At 48.3% G+C, this 13,477-nt stretch overlaps 1 protein-coding gene across 3 annotated transcripts in view; it reads left to right on the top strand.

Annotated features, from left to right (window-relative positions):
• LOC139052117 (uncharacterized) overlaps positions 1–13,477 on the top strand; it is a 131,363-nt gene that overhangs the window by 116,323 nt on the left and 1,563 nt on the right. The window contains exons 2-3 of one of the 3 annotated variants that reach the window (XR_011509715.1): positions 12,802–12,979; positions 13,276–13,349. The gene's annotated coding sequence lies outside the window, so the exon portion shown is untranslated. Of the gene's footprint in view, positions 1–12,801; positions 12,997–13,275; positions 13,350–13,477 lie in introns of all 3 variants that reach the window. The other 2 variants (XR_011509714.1, XR_011509716.1) reach the window with 2 other exon arrangements.

Here is a 13,477-nt window from a genome sequence, read left to right as displayed (position 1 = left end):
GATGCATGCAAAGTGCCCCAGCTATCTACATAATATTCGTTTATAATAGCCGTTTGGCGAAGCAAAAGTGTTCAAGTTTGGCAACTATCTTTAACAGCAGACATTGCCTCCAAGGTAAATATACCTGGTAGCGAAGCTTCCATAGGAACCCATACGTTCAAAACATGGTGGTCCATCGCCGGTTCATGGGGCTTAGCGCCATCTGTATGTGGTGGGAACACTTCCGGCGGAAGCAAAGATAACGTGACGCCATGTCCGTTAAAAGCAGAAGTGACGTCATTTTGTTTTCGAAGGCGCGAAATTTGTTTTGTTGTTCTTCCTTTGGAGCTATATATTCAAATGCCCCGTCATTCGACTTGATGGGCGTTTCGAGCTTTCAGCGTGGAAAGCGATGCAGGAAAAGGCCAGCCGTACGGTTGTCGAAATCGCATCCCTGCACAGAACATACTTTCTTTGGAGGCCGACGAAAGCTTTAGGTGTAGAGTGCTGATCCTATTGTCGGATGCCAAGCCCGTCGGCCAGCGCAGTCGCACGAAAACAACTACACAATTATCTGGCGGTCGTAACTCACTACTTTTGACTGAACAGATTAAGAAGCAATGAAACTACCCGCGTCACCAAATCCAGACAAACTTCGACAAGCAAGAAAGCACAAATTGTGAGGGGGGCGCAATTCAACAGGTGATACGAGTGCGCCTTTCTGCCCATTTCAAGACGTGCATTTCACAGCGAGTGATAGTGGCGTCAACGCCCCCTGTAGCGATGGGCGCTGACAAGAAATGCATTTATTAATAATAATAAAATTAAACGTATTTTCTTAACTCATCCCGAATATATAAAATTGACTAGGAATGTTATTTTCGTTGAATTAATCTGACTGTGTCTCGTTTGAATTTAAAGAAAACGCGTTTTTCTTTCCCAATGTTTGTTCCCTCCAAACACAGTCGCACTTCAATCGCTGCTCCCATAAGCCCCCATGCTGATGTCGGTGACAATCTGCACTGAACCGCTTTTCGCCCGAAGCTTCGCGACCTATTTGAATCGACCTTGTTGCCTCCTTCACATAGAGTAAGCACTGCAGCAGACGATACTGGTGCATTTTTGCAGATGTGATTTTGCAGTTTCGCGTCACAGTGAAAATGTGACTCTAGGCCGCCACATCCTATTCTGTAGCTGCATATGTTGCATTTGCACCGTCATCCTTCTTCGAAACACTGCACAGTCATCTTATCTGCGCCAGTTTTTAAAGATGTATTGCAGCCCCATCATGTCGCCATATGGGACGTATTCTCCGACGATAACTTTCAGTGCGCGCTGCCTTGGCTGGTTCAGCAAAACTTCTCGAATGATCCAGCGTGCTGCGTTCTACGTCACGCAAAAGTGATAGTATCGCCGGAAGTGATTCATTCGATATCCCCGTGTTCGGCGCGATGGCGCAGTTTCTGTAGTGCTATGACAGTTTTGCAAAAATGCGAAACACACGCACATCTGTCGCGGAATACAGCTGCGTTGGTCGCCACGACACCCCTCTTCACCACTCAGCACGCGTGTGGAGCTCCGAGTGCAGCTTGCTGATATGCTTTCATTTTCTTGCACGTGTCATTTTTTTCTTATTTTTTAATTCTGCCAATTTTAAGCCTGCTTGGATGCACGAAATGCCTTTTCCTATTTTAACATATAGAAAGCCACCAAAGACGAGGCATCAAACATGCGTATTAGAAATCTGATACTGGCTGCTTGTAAACTTTCCAAACAAAATACAACCTTAATTGACGTGCTCAGCGGCGAATGAAGTTCTCACCATGTGCAAAAAGGTTGTGCATAAGTGGTTGACATCATGCAGCACAGAATTGAAGGTTAAGCAGTGAGTGTACAATTCACTATGACTGGCATAAGAGCAACATGTACGTATAGCAGTGACCTTATGCAGATACATAGTCGTGAGGTGTTTCCAAGGGGAGCATTTATTTCAGAGCAAATAATTTATATTGCTGAGAAGAGAACCTATCTTGAGTAAAACCAAACAATCGCATTTTTTTTGCCAGCCTGGGTGGCCAATCTGTTGCCACCTTACTACGTATACATACCTAATTTAACATTTCAAGAATGCAGAAAACATTGCCAAAGTGCACAAGTTTAAGCAGTACCATGACGAGCATGCTGCCTCTCGCACGCATGGCAGTAAACAAGGATGATCGACTTGAGACTGTTTGATACTGTCAGCATCATACATGCATGTTCTACTTCAATTACTCTACACATAAAAAATAAGTTTACACAGGATGCACATGATACGTTAATTATTGTAAGCTCTACTAAGGCTATTTGAGTTAGTTGGGCATGGGCTGCATGTTGTTTATGTATTTGGGTAGTAACAACCTAGCTAGTTGATGCACAGCCATACTTAAGGAAAATAAGAAATGCATAGCATCAGAAACAGCTGGCCAGTACCTGTATTTTATTTCAAAGTAAACTGAGATCATCAAGTGACCTAGCTTAGCAGTGAGTTCAGCGACCTTTCTCGGTGTCAAAAAGTTGATGTAGTTAGTGTTTTTGTGTTTATCTTAATTAGTAGCCGCTTTAACATGCACTTGACAGTAAAATGACGGCTCATATGGGGGAAGACAGATCCGCACAAAAAGTGCGAAAACATCATTGCGATTGTTTTTATTTTCATAACAAACTAGCGAACGGTTCCTTAGGTTCAGTTTTGTGATAAATGCACAGGGCGGTCTGCGTAAAACTGCAAGACTGGATTGCTCCGTTATCTATTTTCACTATTCGGGTAGCCAAATGAATTATACCCCCATGAGCATTGTGAAAGAGAGCCCAGATATTTGCCGTCATTTGCCGTCAGTGGCTCAGCCTCTGTGCCAAACGTAAAATTGTTCCAGAATGAAACACGCATACGCGTGAATTGGGTATGTACTATTCAAACACATGTACTATTCAAATCCGCACATCACAAGTAAGCTTTCATTTCTTGCTGCATTGCTCACCGTCGTACAGACTTTGTTTCAGCGCTGTGTGTGTGCAGTAACATAACCTGGCAAATCAAAGCTGTGGTAATTCAGTACACTAAAAGCAGCTTTGCGCGTGGCTTAGACTATATAATACTCCTACATATGGGACAGTTTAGTAGCGTCAGCTGCTTTGTTTACTATCCCCGTTATGCCTGCATTATATGGGGCCACCGGGCACTGTTGTATTCCTGTAAACACGCTAGAACAACTTGGCTATGCACGAACATCCCTTTACATTGCGCCTAAATTAGGGTGGCGCAGATTTGCTGTCAGAATGAGCTTATAAGCATAACTGCCGAGCATTCAAAAGAGCTGAAAGGGAAGGGTGGATGCTCAGCTTTGCACGTGAACAATTTACATTTACACTGCAAGGCTACATCCATGTACAGGAAGGATACCACACAAATGTCCGCGTTATAACCTCGCAGTCACAATTCAAGTAGTTTTCTGTGGTTTTTGGCTATAAACATGTGAAGCAGTCTGTAAATTCAAACCTGTATTAAGTAAACTTAGACACCATGGAAGGCAACATAACACTCAGGTGTGCAAATTTTTTTGCCACATCAGCTCTTTGTGGTGCAGGTCATATATATATATATATATATATATATATATATATATATATATATATATATATATATATATATATATATATATATATATATATATGCGCTATTTGTAGCTCAAAACGGCATGCATTTCACATTTAGAGCTCAGAGTGGTCAGTGACGACATTGCTGTAGCTTAAATGAGGCAGAGCATTCCTGAATTCCTAGCGTATGTGTCTGAAGCGTTCCCTATAAGCTAAAGGACCCGTTCCCCCATTTTCCTTCTCATTAGCTCTGGTATAAGCATTGTCCAAACCTGTAGAAAGGTCGAAGACACCTAGGCGCTTTCAAGGTCGTCTGCTTTATGCGCGGCTCCAAACCATATTGTTCTGGCGGCCCGTCTCGCCACTCTTAGTACTTACGCGGCAGCGAAAGTTTCAGTATAAATGCAAACGACGACCAGAGGCAGGCAGACATGTCAATAAGCGGAGGGGGGCACCTCCGCTCATACGCGACTCTGGGCTTCTCGGTAAGCGCTGAAACCTTTTTCCTTTTTCTTCCTTTTTTTCACGCACATCTTTAAATGCTGTTCCAATTCGTCGAAAATACATCGTGTACCTAGGCGCGTTCATGGCCGCATGCGTAAGTAAGGTTCCGGAACCACAATGTTAGGACCAGTGAGAATTGACACTCTTCGCAACTTTCACCGACTACAAGGGGCGCCACTGAAAGCTTGTATGGCTGCTCTTGAGATAATAGCCTCGCTACAGTGTACCAGAATAGGGGCAGTGTGCCCACTGCCGCATTCCTGCGCCGCGTCGCCGTGGCGCACTCAGCGTCGACGGCTCTGGCGCCCGCCAGAGGCGCTGCCGCCTGTTTCTCCTGAAAACTTCCCCTCGCGTCGTGTGGAGTGTGTTCTGTTGGATCGATGTGCTGTCGAGTGAAAGTCCCGCCGGCGTAATGAGCAGTATCCTCTGTGCTTGCTCTGTGCTTGACGCTTCACTCAATGTGCACTGTGAGTGAATGAGAATGGCAAGCCGCCGTCAAAATTACTGGTTTGCACCCGGGTGCAGAACTGGCTACAGTCGCGTGAAAGATGCACCAAAGACGTCTTTTTTCAGCGTTCCACGTGAAGAAGAACGGCGAAAAGAATGGGAGAGGAACCTCCACCGTGCAGATAAGACACTGGATGAATCTTGCGCGGTTTGTGAGTTGCACTTGTTGAGTTAACTCAATGCTCCTGGGACAACCTAATGGAGACTCTGGGCAGTGACCACAGCATTCTAGCCACAGAAGTCCAACTGGTAGCCATACGCACCCCAGAACGTTCAATTAAAATAACCAACTGGGACACTTTCCGGCGCAACAGAACCAAATCTGAACAACACGACCCGCCATCTCTACGCGAGTGGACACAACAGCTACAAGCAGATTTTCAAGCAGCCACCAAGCAACTTACTGCAACAACGGAGACACCGGATGTGGACAGACATCTGCTCCACCTCTGGGAGGCTCGAAGAGGCCTGACCAAACGATGGAAGAGGCAGAGGCACAACCGTAGGGTGAAACAAAGAATCGCCCGGATCACAGCAGAAGCTGAAGAATACGCCACCAGCCTCACTAATAGCAATTGGCACAACCTCTGCGACCGCCTTAATGGCACACTAAGTAGTTCCAAAACGTGGTCCCTCCTCAGAGCATTACTCAACCCAACGCACACAAGAACGCACACAACGAACACAGTCCGCACTATCATCCACAAAGAACAAATGGATGATGACGCGCTCCTCCGAACACTGCAACAAAGATACATTGCTACAGGCCACCGACCGGAGTACAAAGACTATCCACACGAGGAAGAAACCCAATTGGACGGCGATATTACAGAGACAGAAGTGAGGGCAGCCCTACACGGCATAAGACGAAACACAGCGCCCTGAGCAGACGGCATTCACTATGCACTGCTACGCAACCTCGACGACCAGGCCATACGGCAACTCACTGTATACTACAACGACAATTGGAAAAACGGAACGCTTCCACAGGAATGGCGACACGCCGATATCACCTTAATTCCGAAACCCGGGAAACCGCTGTCCCTCCAAAATCTCAGACCCATTTCCCTAACTTCGTGTGTGGGCAAGCTCTTCGAGCACGTAGTTCTAAATCGCCTCCAGCCTCACCTCGAAGCGAACCAATTCTTTCCCAATACCTTATTCGGCTATCGTCCAGGTCTGTCTGCGCAGGACATACTCCTACAACTTAAGGAGGATGTTGTGGATAGTCCAAGTAAAGCTCAAACAAGAGCCATTCTGGCGTTGGACCTCAAAGGAGCCTTTGATAACGTCTCACATGACCTCATTCTAAACAACCTTGCATTCTCCCGATGCGGAAAGCGCATCTATGATTATGTCCGAGCCTTCTTATCGGACCGAACAGCCACCATCGGCCTAGGTGATATTCGGTCGGATATCATAATACTTTCCGGCAGAGGGACTCCCCAGGGTTCGGTTCTCTCACCCACCCTGTTCAACGTGGCAATGGCAAAGCTACCACCACTCCTCGACAAACTTCCGAACGTGCAGCACGCCCTGTACGCCGATGATATTACAATCTGGGTGACCACAGGGTCAGACGGCGCCATTCAAGACGCACTACAGGAAGCCGTCAATATAGTTCAAGAGTATGCAACAGCAGGAGGACTCACATGCGCAGCTGAGAAGTCGGAGCTCCTGCTTGTATTTAAAAAACGGAACAGGACCGATATTCCACCAGCCATCACATTGCATCTCAGTGGCAACGTTATTCCAAGGGTAGACAGACTACGTGTACTTGGCCTTCACATACAACACAACGGGAAGGCCACACATACCCTACACGTGCTCCGCCAACAACTTACCCAAATAACGCACATGATAAAGCGCATTACAAACCGCCGACAAGGACTGAAAGAAAAAGACGTACTCCAAATTGTGCAAGCCCTCATAATCAGCCGATTAACCTACCACCTCCCCTATCATAATCTGACTCAGACTGAGATGCACCAGATGGACACCCTCCTCCGTACGGCACTAAAGGCAGCGCTCGGACTACCCCAACATGCGTCTACGCAGCTGCTACTACGACTGGGAGTGCACAACACCATCCGCGAACTAGTTGAAGGTCATCTGAACAGCCAATTGCAACGTCTGCAACGAACAATGCAGGGGTGCCACATTCTATCCCGGCTAGGATACCAAACACCGAGAGAACCACAACAGGAAAACCGCACACTTCTTCCGCTTAGCATTCGCAACAAAATTCACGTGGCCCCAATTCCCCGAAATATGCACCCTGACCGTCATAAAGGTCGACGAAAGGCAAGAGCACAAGCCCTGGCTCGCCTATTTGGCGATGACACATCAAACACTCCAGTCCTATACACTGACGTGGCCCACTACCCACGGAAACGTGCCCTATGTCTAGTCGTACTAGATAGTGCAGACATTCTGAGAGCTTCGGCCACGCTCAACACTGTGGACTGTGGCACGGCGGAAGAGGCTGCTATTGCCCTAGCCATCGTGCACGCTTCAACCATGCCGGCACCGGATGGACCTATCACAGTGGTCACTGATTCTCAGACCGCCTGCAGGACTTTGGCACAAGGGAGGGTGACACCCTACACACACCGCATCCTTACATCATTACACCCCACAGCGTTACACAGGGTGCGTATCGTCTGGACGCCTGGACACGCCTCTCTCCATGGCAATGAACGCGCTAATGCGGTAGCCCGAGAGCTCGCTAACCGGGCGCCATTGGAAGAGCTGTCCAACCCAGACGACGCACCGACAGAACCACTGAACTACACTGAAACTCTACAATATTACAGAGATACCAGGAGACACTTCCCTGCACCACATAATTCCCTTAATCGAGAAGATGCCGTTGCGTGGCGACAGCTTCAAACTAATTCATTTCCCTGCCTCTTTTATCTTCACCTCTTCCACCCCACACAATATCCCTCATACTGTCCCTATTGTGGAGCAAAGCCCACAATATATCATTGCACCTGGGAGTGCCCACATCCTCCGGGCTACTGCCGTATTCCTTCACCTTCACCTTCCTCCTGGGAGACTGCGCTGACCAGCTCAGACCCGCAAGAGCAGCGATGGCTGATCCGGCGGGCACGCGGAGTGGCGCGGGCCAATGGGGCCCTGAACTAAGGGCTCCACCCTACGAGGAAGTCGCCCAATCTGATGACAAATAAATGTTTTCTCTCTCTCTCTCTCTGCACTTCGAATCGCGATTCATAATTGAGGACTTCGTGCGCCTTATAGGCGGCAAAGAGGTGCGCATTCCTCGTGAGAAGCCACTGCTAGCAGAAAACGCTGTTCCCACGATTCTTCCGAATTTACCAGAGTACCTGACGAAGACGACACCGAAGCCCAGGAACAAAAGGAAAAGGTGTGACAATGACAAAACACCTGCGAAGAAAACAAGCCGATACGCACTGCACAATAGGAATTCGGAGTTTTCACCGGCTGCTTCCGGCGCTTCCGGGATAGACCACGACTCGGCGCAAGAGGAGTGCGTTACGGCAGAGCGTCAATACTGTTTGTCGTTTCTTTTTGATTCAAAGACTCTTTTCAAGTATTGGAGTTCACATCAACTCCCTGACCTTGACGGAGTGCTTTATTGCACGTCGACTAACTTAAAAGAAGGCGTTGTCACGTCCGATAAAGTAGTGTTCCTCTGCGACTGACAACCCGATATTATTGCGAGGCATACATGAGGGGACAACTGATTAAGGAACTTAGCCTGAAATCTCAGGAACAAGCAGAGAGCGTGCTGAAAAGTGTGGACGGGACAACGTGATATAGACGGCGCAACGTGAAAATGTTTGCTTTATTACAACACTCTTCCGCGCTGTACGCGCCTTACCTGCGAAAAAAATAGAAAAACGGAGTGGTGGGTAAATTCGGCGCGGTGGTGCTGGAAACACGGATGCGCGATCGTTGTGGTGAAGCCAGACTCGAAATTTTATCGATCAGCAGGAGAAAACAATCGAGTGTCCCTTGTTACGGTGACTGCAGCGGCCGTATCAAGCTATTAACAGTACAGTGTTAATAGCAAAGTTAGTTCATTCGTGCTTACGGCAATAAAACATCGCTAACCATGTGTAGATCACCCGGAACAATAGTAATTTAGTTCAGCGCACACTGAGAAGGTGCACCAAAAGAAGTTTCATGCGTTGTGCTTCGTGCATTTTACTTTTATTATGGTCAGAACAGCATCGTGCGATAGCCGCTTTACCATAGAATAAAGGTTTTACCGCGACGCATAGGAAAGTTTCAGGTGATGATGATGTTGATGATGTTGTAGACAACCCTTTGTATCGGGTGGACGTGGCGACCACGCCCAAGCCAGAATGACGCTCTATTGCTTACCTATCGAGCAAAGCAGGCACATGTAGGAAAAGGAAAGAACACCAAAGGAAGGAGAAGAGAAAAGGGGAGAATGCGCTACACTGATAAGCAGTCATTGGGGTCCATACGCAAGTGCCGCTCGCCAGCATTCAAGGCACCTCCTTGTCTCCGCAACTACGGCTCTGTCTACACCGCTTGCACCATCCTCTCTACTAGTCTGATCGAAACCAAGAGCAGCCTCCACAGATAAACCCTGCGCGGCAGATGGCCCGATGCCCTCACACCGTAGCACCACATGTTCAATGTTTTCGTCCGCTTTTCCGCAAGCCCGACACCGCACATCACTCACATCACTGTTTTTATGCTTCGAAGGCGCACAAGTGTACGGAGCGCACCAGCTCTTGCTTTAAAGAGCAACCTACTCCCGAGGGAATCGTCATATAGGTGCACCATGCCAATAGAGTTCTTATGACATCGGTACACAGGCAACGTCGACTTCGCTACCATATTTCGCATCCAGCGTGTTTCTTCTTCATCTTGTACTCGTTGCCGCGCCTGATTTATCCAATCCGCCGGCGAGTTTGCACTGATAGAGGAGCAAAACAGGTCATATTTACTTTCTCTGCGGTATAGGCGCCTCACCCACAGCGTGCGCATGTATGGGCGCTATAACGCAAAACCATTCCAAACTTTTCTATTCCAATTCTGCAATCAGCCCTCCACGATTGGTCAAAACTTTTTTTAACCACCCCCACTTCACCTGGCTGTCATGTGACGTCACGAAAACCGCGATAGCTCCCCATCTGATATGGCATGTACGCACTGATTATGCATGGTTTGACTGAACAAAAGAAAAACAGTCATTTCTGATTCGACGCCTTTTCGCCATTAGCCCTCAGCTAATGGTCAAAAGTTTTCGGGCTGCACCCACTTCAGCTGCCTGTCACGTGACGTCACAAAACCGCGAAAACTCACCACGTCAAAGTGACGCGTACGCGGTAAAGATGCAATAATATGCCGAACAAAACTGAAATTTCTTCTGAATAGCCGCAGGCTGCCCCATTCCGAAAGGAATAAAAGATGGCTGCCACCGATCGCTAAGGTACTGGCTACTCGCACCTGCCGGATAGCATGGGTTTCTTTGCATATAACAAAACTTGCTGCGTGGCCGTGTGACGTTTTCGAGCACTTTCGGCACGTTTGCTACCTCCTTCTGCCAACTCTTCTTTGCTGAGGATCCGTTTTAGCGTCATTCTTAAGCTTCCGTTGCACGCCGTCTCAATTTTCCACCAGCAACCGCAAGCTAAGTAACTGAAAGCGGACCAATCGCAGACGCCGGCACCATCCTGTTCATCCGGTTATCGATTTTCAATACAGTGGCTAGGCCCACCGAATCTCTCTCCACTTGAGCGTGCTCCTCCCCTCTTGTCAGTCAATTAGATAAGACAAGCCGCTCAGTGTAGGCAATGTTATTCGTTTTTCAAGCCACCTCCTATGAACGAGTAGAGCGTTTGATTGGTCTGTTCAGACAACCCTGCGGGTGATCGCCCGATGCTTACGTCGACGGTTACGCAAAGTTGACGTCAGGAGATTGGAATAAAAACATGTTGGAATAGTTTTACGACATAGCGCCCTATGTCGCTAACAAGTAATCGAATACATGCCACGCCCACCGCTCTCAAGGCATGTCGAGTAGGCGGCCATGGTATGGGATTTTGCTGACCGCCTCCCGAGCCTCAAAGCTCGACCAGACTAAGTCACCCTGTATAGCCTCGTTGGCCACCGCACTATGGCAGCCGAGAGCTATCCGACCAACATCTTGCTGGCGTCGCTCCAGCCACTCCCACGTCGGTGCCGAGAGGCAGAGCACAGCACTTGCGAACGTTAGCGCCGGTACATGGACAATTTTCCATAGGTCGCGGACCATCACAAACCGGTTGCAGCCCCACAGACATCGGCAACGAAGGATGAATTGCGCCCGAAGTGCCTTCTGGCGGAGGATGTCCTCTTGGTGGCCCCAGAGCTCCAGTTCACTTGATATTAGAACTCTCAAGTATCCGTATGTCGAGCACACCATCAGAACCTCGTCTCCCAGCCTTATATCGCCATCATCCATGCCTGAGCCCGCGAGGGGCACTATTGCAGAGTTTTTGCAGTTAAATCAGAGCCCAAGGCGATTTATATCTGCCTGACAGATGTTAATGAGCGCCTGTAGGTCCTGAGGGCACTCTGCCATCAATACAAGATCGCCAGCAATGGCGAGACCAGGTAGTCTACACCTCTCATCCATGACCATTGTACTAAGCTTTAGCTGGAAACCGAGACCACTGCTGAGAAGTTTGCGTTCTAGGTTGGCCACATACAGGATATATAGCAGTGGGGATAGAGGACATCCCTGGCGTAGTCCCTTCGTCACCTTGACAGGCGCAGATAGTGCTTCTCCAAAGTTAGCAATGGCAACGTCGTTTCTGTACAGGCGCTGCACTATAGATAGTAATGTAGCCGGGATTTCCATTTCAGACAGGCACTCAACAAGTGCAGCGTGTGGTGCATTGTCATATGCCTTTTCCACATCTAGAAAGCAGCACAGGAGGAAGCGCTGCTTTGTCTTGGCAATCGCCACACACTCAATAAGCACAAACAAATTGTCCTCTAGTCGTCGACCTGGACGAAAACCTTTCTGCATTTCCGTAAGCAAATACCTTGCCTCTGCCCACCTTTTTATCCACACTGCAGATTACTGCAAATAGCCTGTAGAGCACGCTGGTAACTGTTAGTGGGCGGTAATCTTCAATAAGATCAACTTGGCGTCCTTTCTTCGGTATAAAAACTACCCGGCCGAGCTGCCAGTCCCTTGGGATAGGCGCACCTTCACTGATCTCGGTGAGCAGTCCAGCAAGCTGTTTCTTCGTCTCCTTACCGAAACCTTTAAGTACTCCTGCTGGCAGGCCATCCAGTCAAGCTGCTGTACGGGCACTGACATGTTTCAATGCACGACCAACTTCACCTCCGCTGACTTGCCACCGCGCACCCAAACCCTCGTCTGGCAACTCCCTTGGAAAAGTCTCGTGTTCAGGTGACGCTCGTGTTCACGTGTTCTCGTGAGTCTCGTGTTCAGGTGACACTGCGAACCGTGCCACCTGTCGGGGGCGACACGAAGTGCGTCAAGCTCTGCCGCGTTGTGAACGCACTATAAATCTTCTAGTACACGGTAAGCCTAGCCAACCCAGCCCAGTGACAGGCAGACAGCATTGTGTTCGCCGGCGACCTACATCGTCTTTGCACAATGCCGTTGACGAAAGAGCTGACTCTTGCGTGTAATATGTCCCGTATAGGTGGCACAGTGTCGTGAATACATTGCCTTGTTGAAGTCGAAGAATTATTAAATGAGAAGCGCATAATCTGTTGTGTTGTGAAAGAGCTCGCAGCGTCATCGTGTACAATGCAAGGACTGTGCCTACAAACTTCGCCACTGCAGCAAGAGCCACATGAATAGTGGTTTAAGTATTGCGCCAATGATACCATAAAGGTAGGTACGCGTGTTTGCTTCACTGTCAAACGTGAATTGAGCGCGGATGAAAGCGAGGCCTAGTTGGTGCTTCATAGTGGATATATCGCGCTAGCACAGAAAACACGGAACGCAGTCTGCTGTTCGGTGCATGTTTCGCGTTTTATGTACCAGTTAGCGCGATATATGATTTCACATCGATGGAAACTTTTCATCTGAGGTACGTTGCTTGAGACTCAGCAATTCTCCGTAAAATTTACATCTGTGAGCTAGGAGCAGCGCAGTCACTGCGTTTATTCAAATTTGGATCACAGGTGTGCACGCCACTAGAGTAATTTCGTTTGCTGCAAGGCCACCAGTGATGTCACACCTGTTCCAGTGATGCTGTTTGGGAGGCCAGTTACAATCAGCTGACTGTCGTCAACGCGGACCGCACGTGGAGACGCTAAGCCGCAGCACTAAAATTGGTGGCGCGTCAAGTCTGCAGCACAGGTGCGCAAGTTAATAACGTAAGTTTACTTGTTGTGTGCCTACCTATGCAAGTCACCAGCGGTGGCGGGTTGCAAAGAGAAGAAATCAGGTCGTGAAAGTGACGTTTGACGAGAAAGGTCAACTTGCTGTTCAACAACTGTTTATCAAGCCAGCGCGAATTGTTCTGCTGACGATCGTCAGCTTTTCGGCACATGCAGATGCTTAGCGTCGCCTTTAGAAAGAGGGTCCGATGATGAAGATACATTGCAAACAAAAATGAGCCAGTAGAAACCGAAATCAACATTTATTTCTTTCAGGGCCACTGCACCTTCAAAGCGGGAAACTCCATGTGCTGCAAGTATATGGTTACAATGCTGCTGCTCGCACACAGGTAAGCCTGTTTTTGAATGATTGCAATGAAGTGGTACAACCTTTAGCTGCGCGAACTACAGAAGGGTAAATGCTACTAGATAAGCATTAACGCTTGTAACTACACTGTAACAAATAATTTACAGGCAT

The sequence above is a fragment of the Dermacentor albipictus genome, unplaced genomic scaffold, assembly GCF_038994185.2.
Source record: "Dermacentor albipictus isolate Rhodes 1998 colony unplaced genomic scaffold, USDA_Dalb.pri_finalv2 scaffold_19, whole genome shotgun sequence".
Classification (NCBI taxonomy): domain Eukaryota; kingdom Metazoa; phylum Arthropoda; class Arachnida; order Ixodida; family Ixodidae; genus Dermacentor; species Dermacentor albipictus.
The sequence above is the reverse complement of the archived record's forward strand: the minus strand, read 5'-3'. Positions and strand labels throughout refer to the sequence as shown.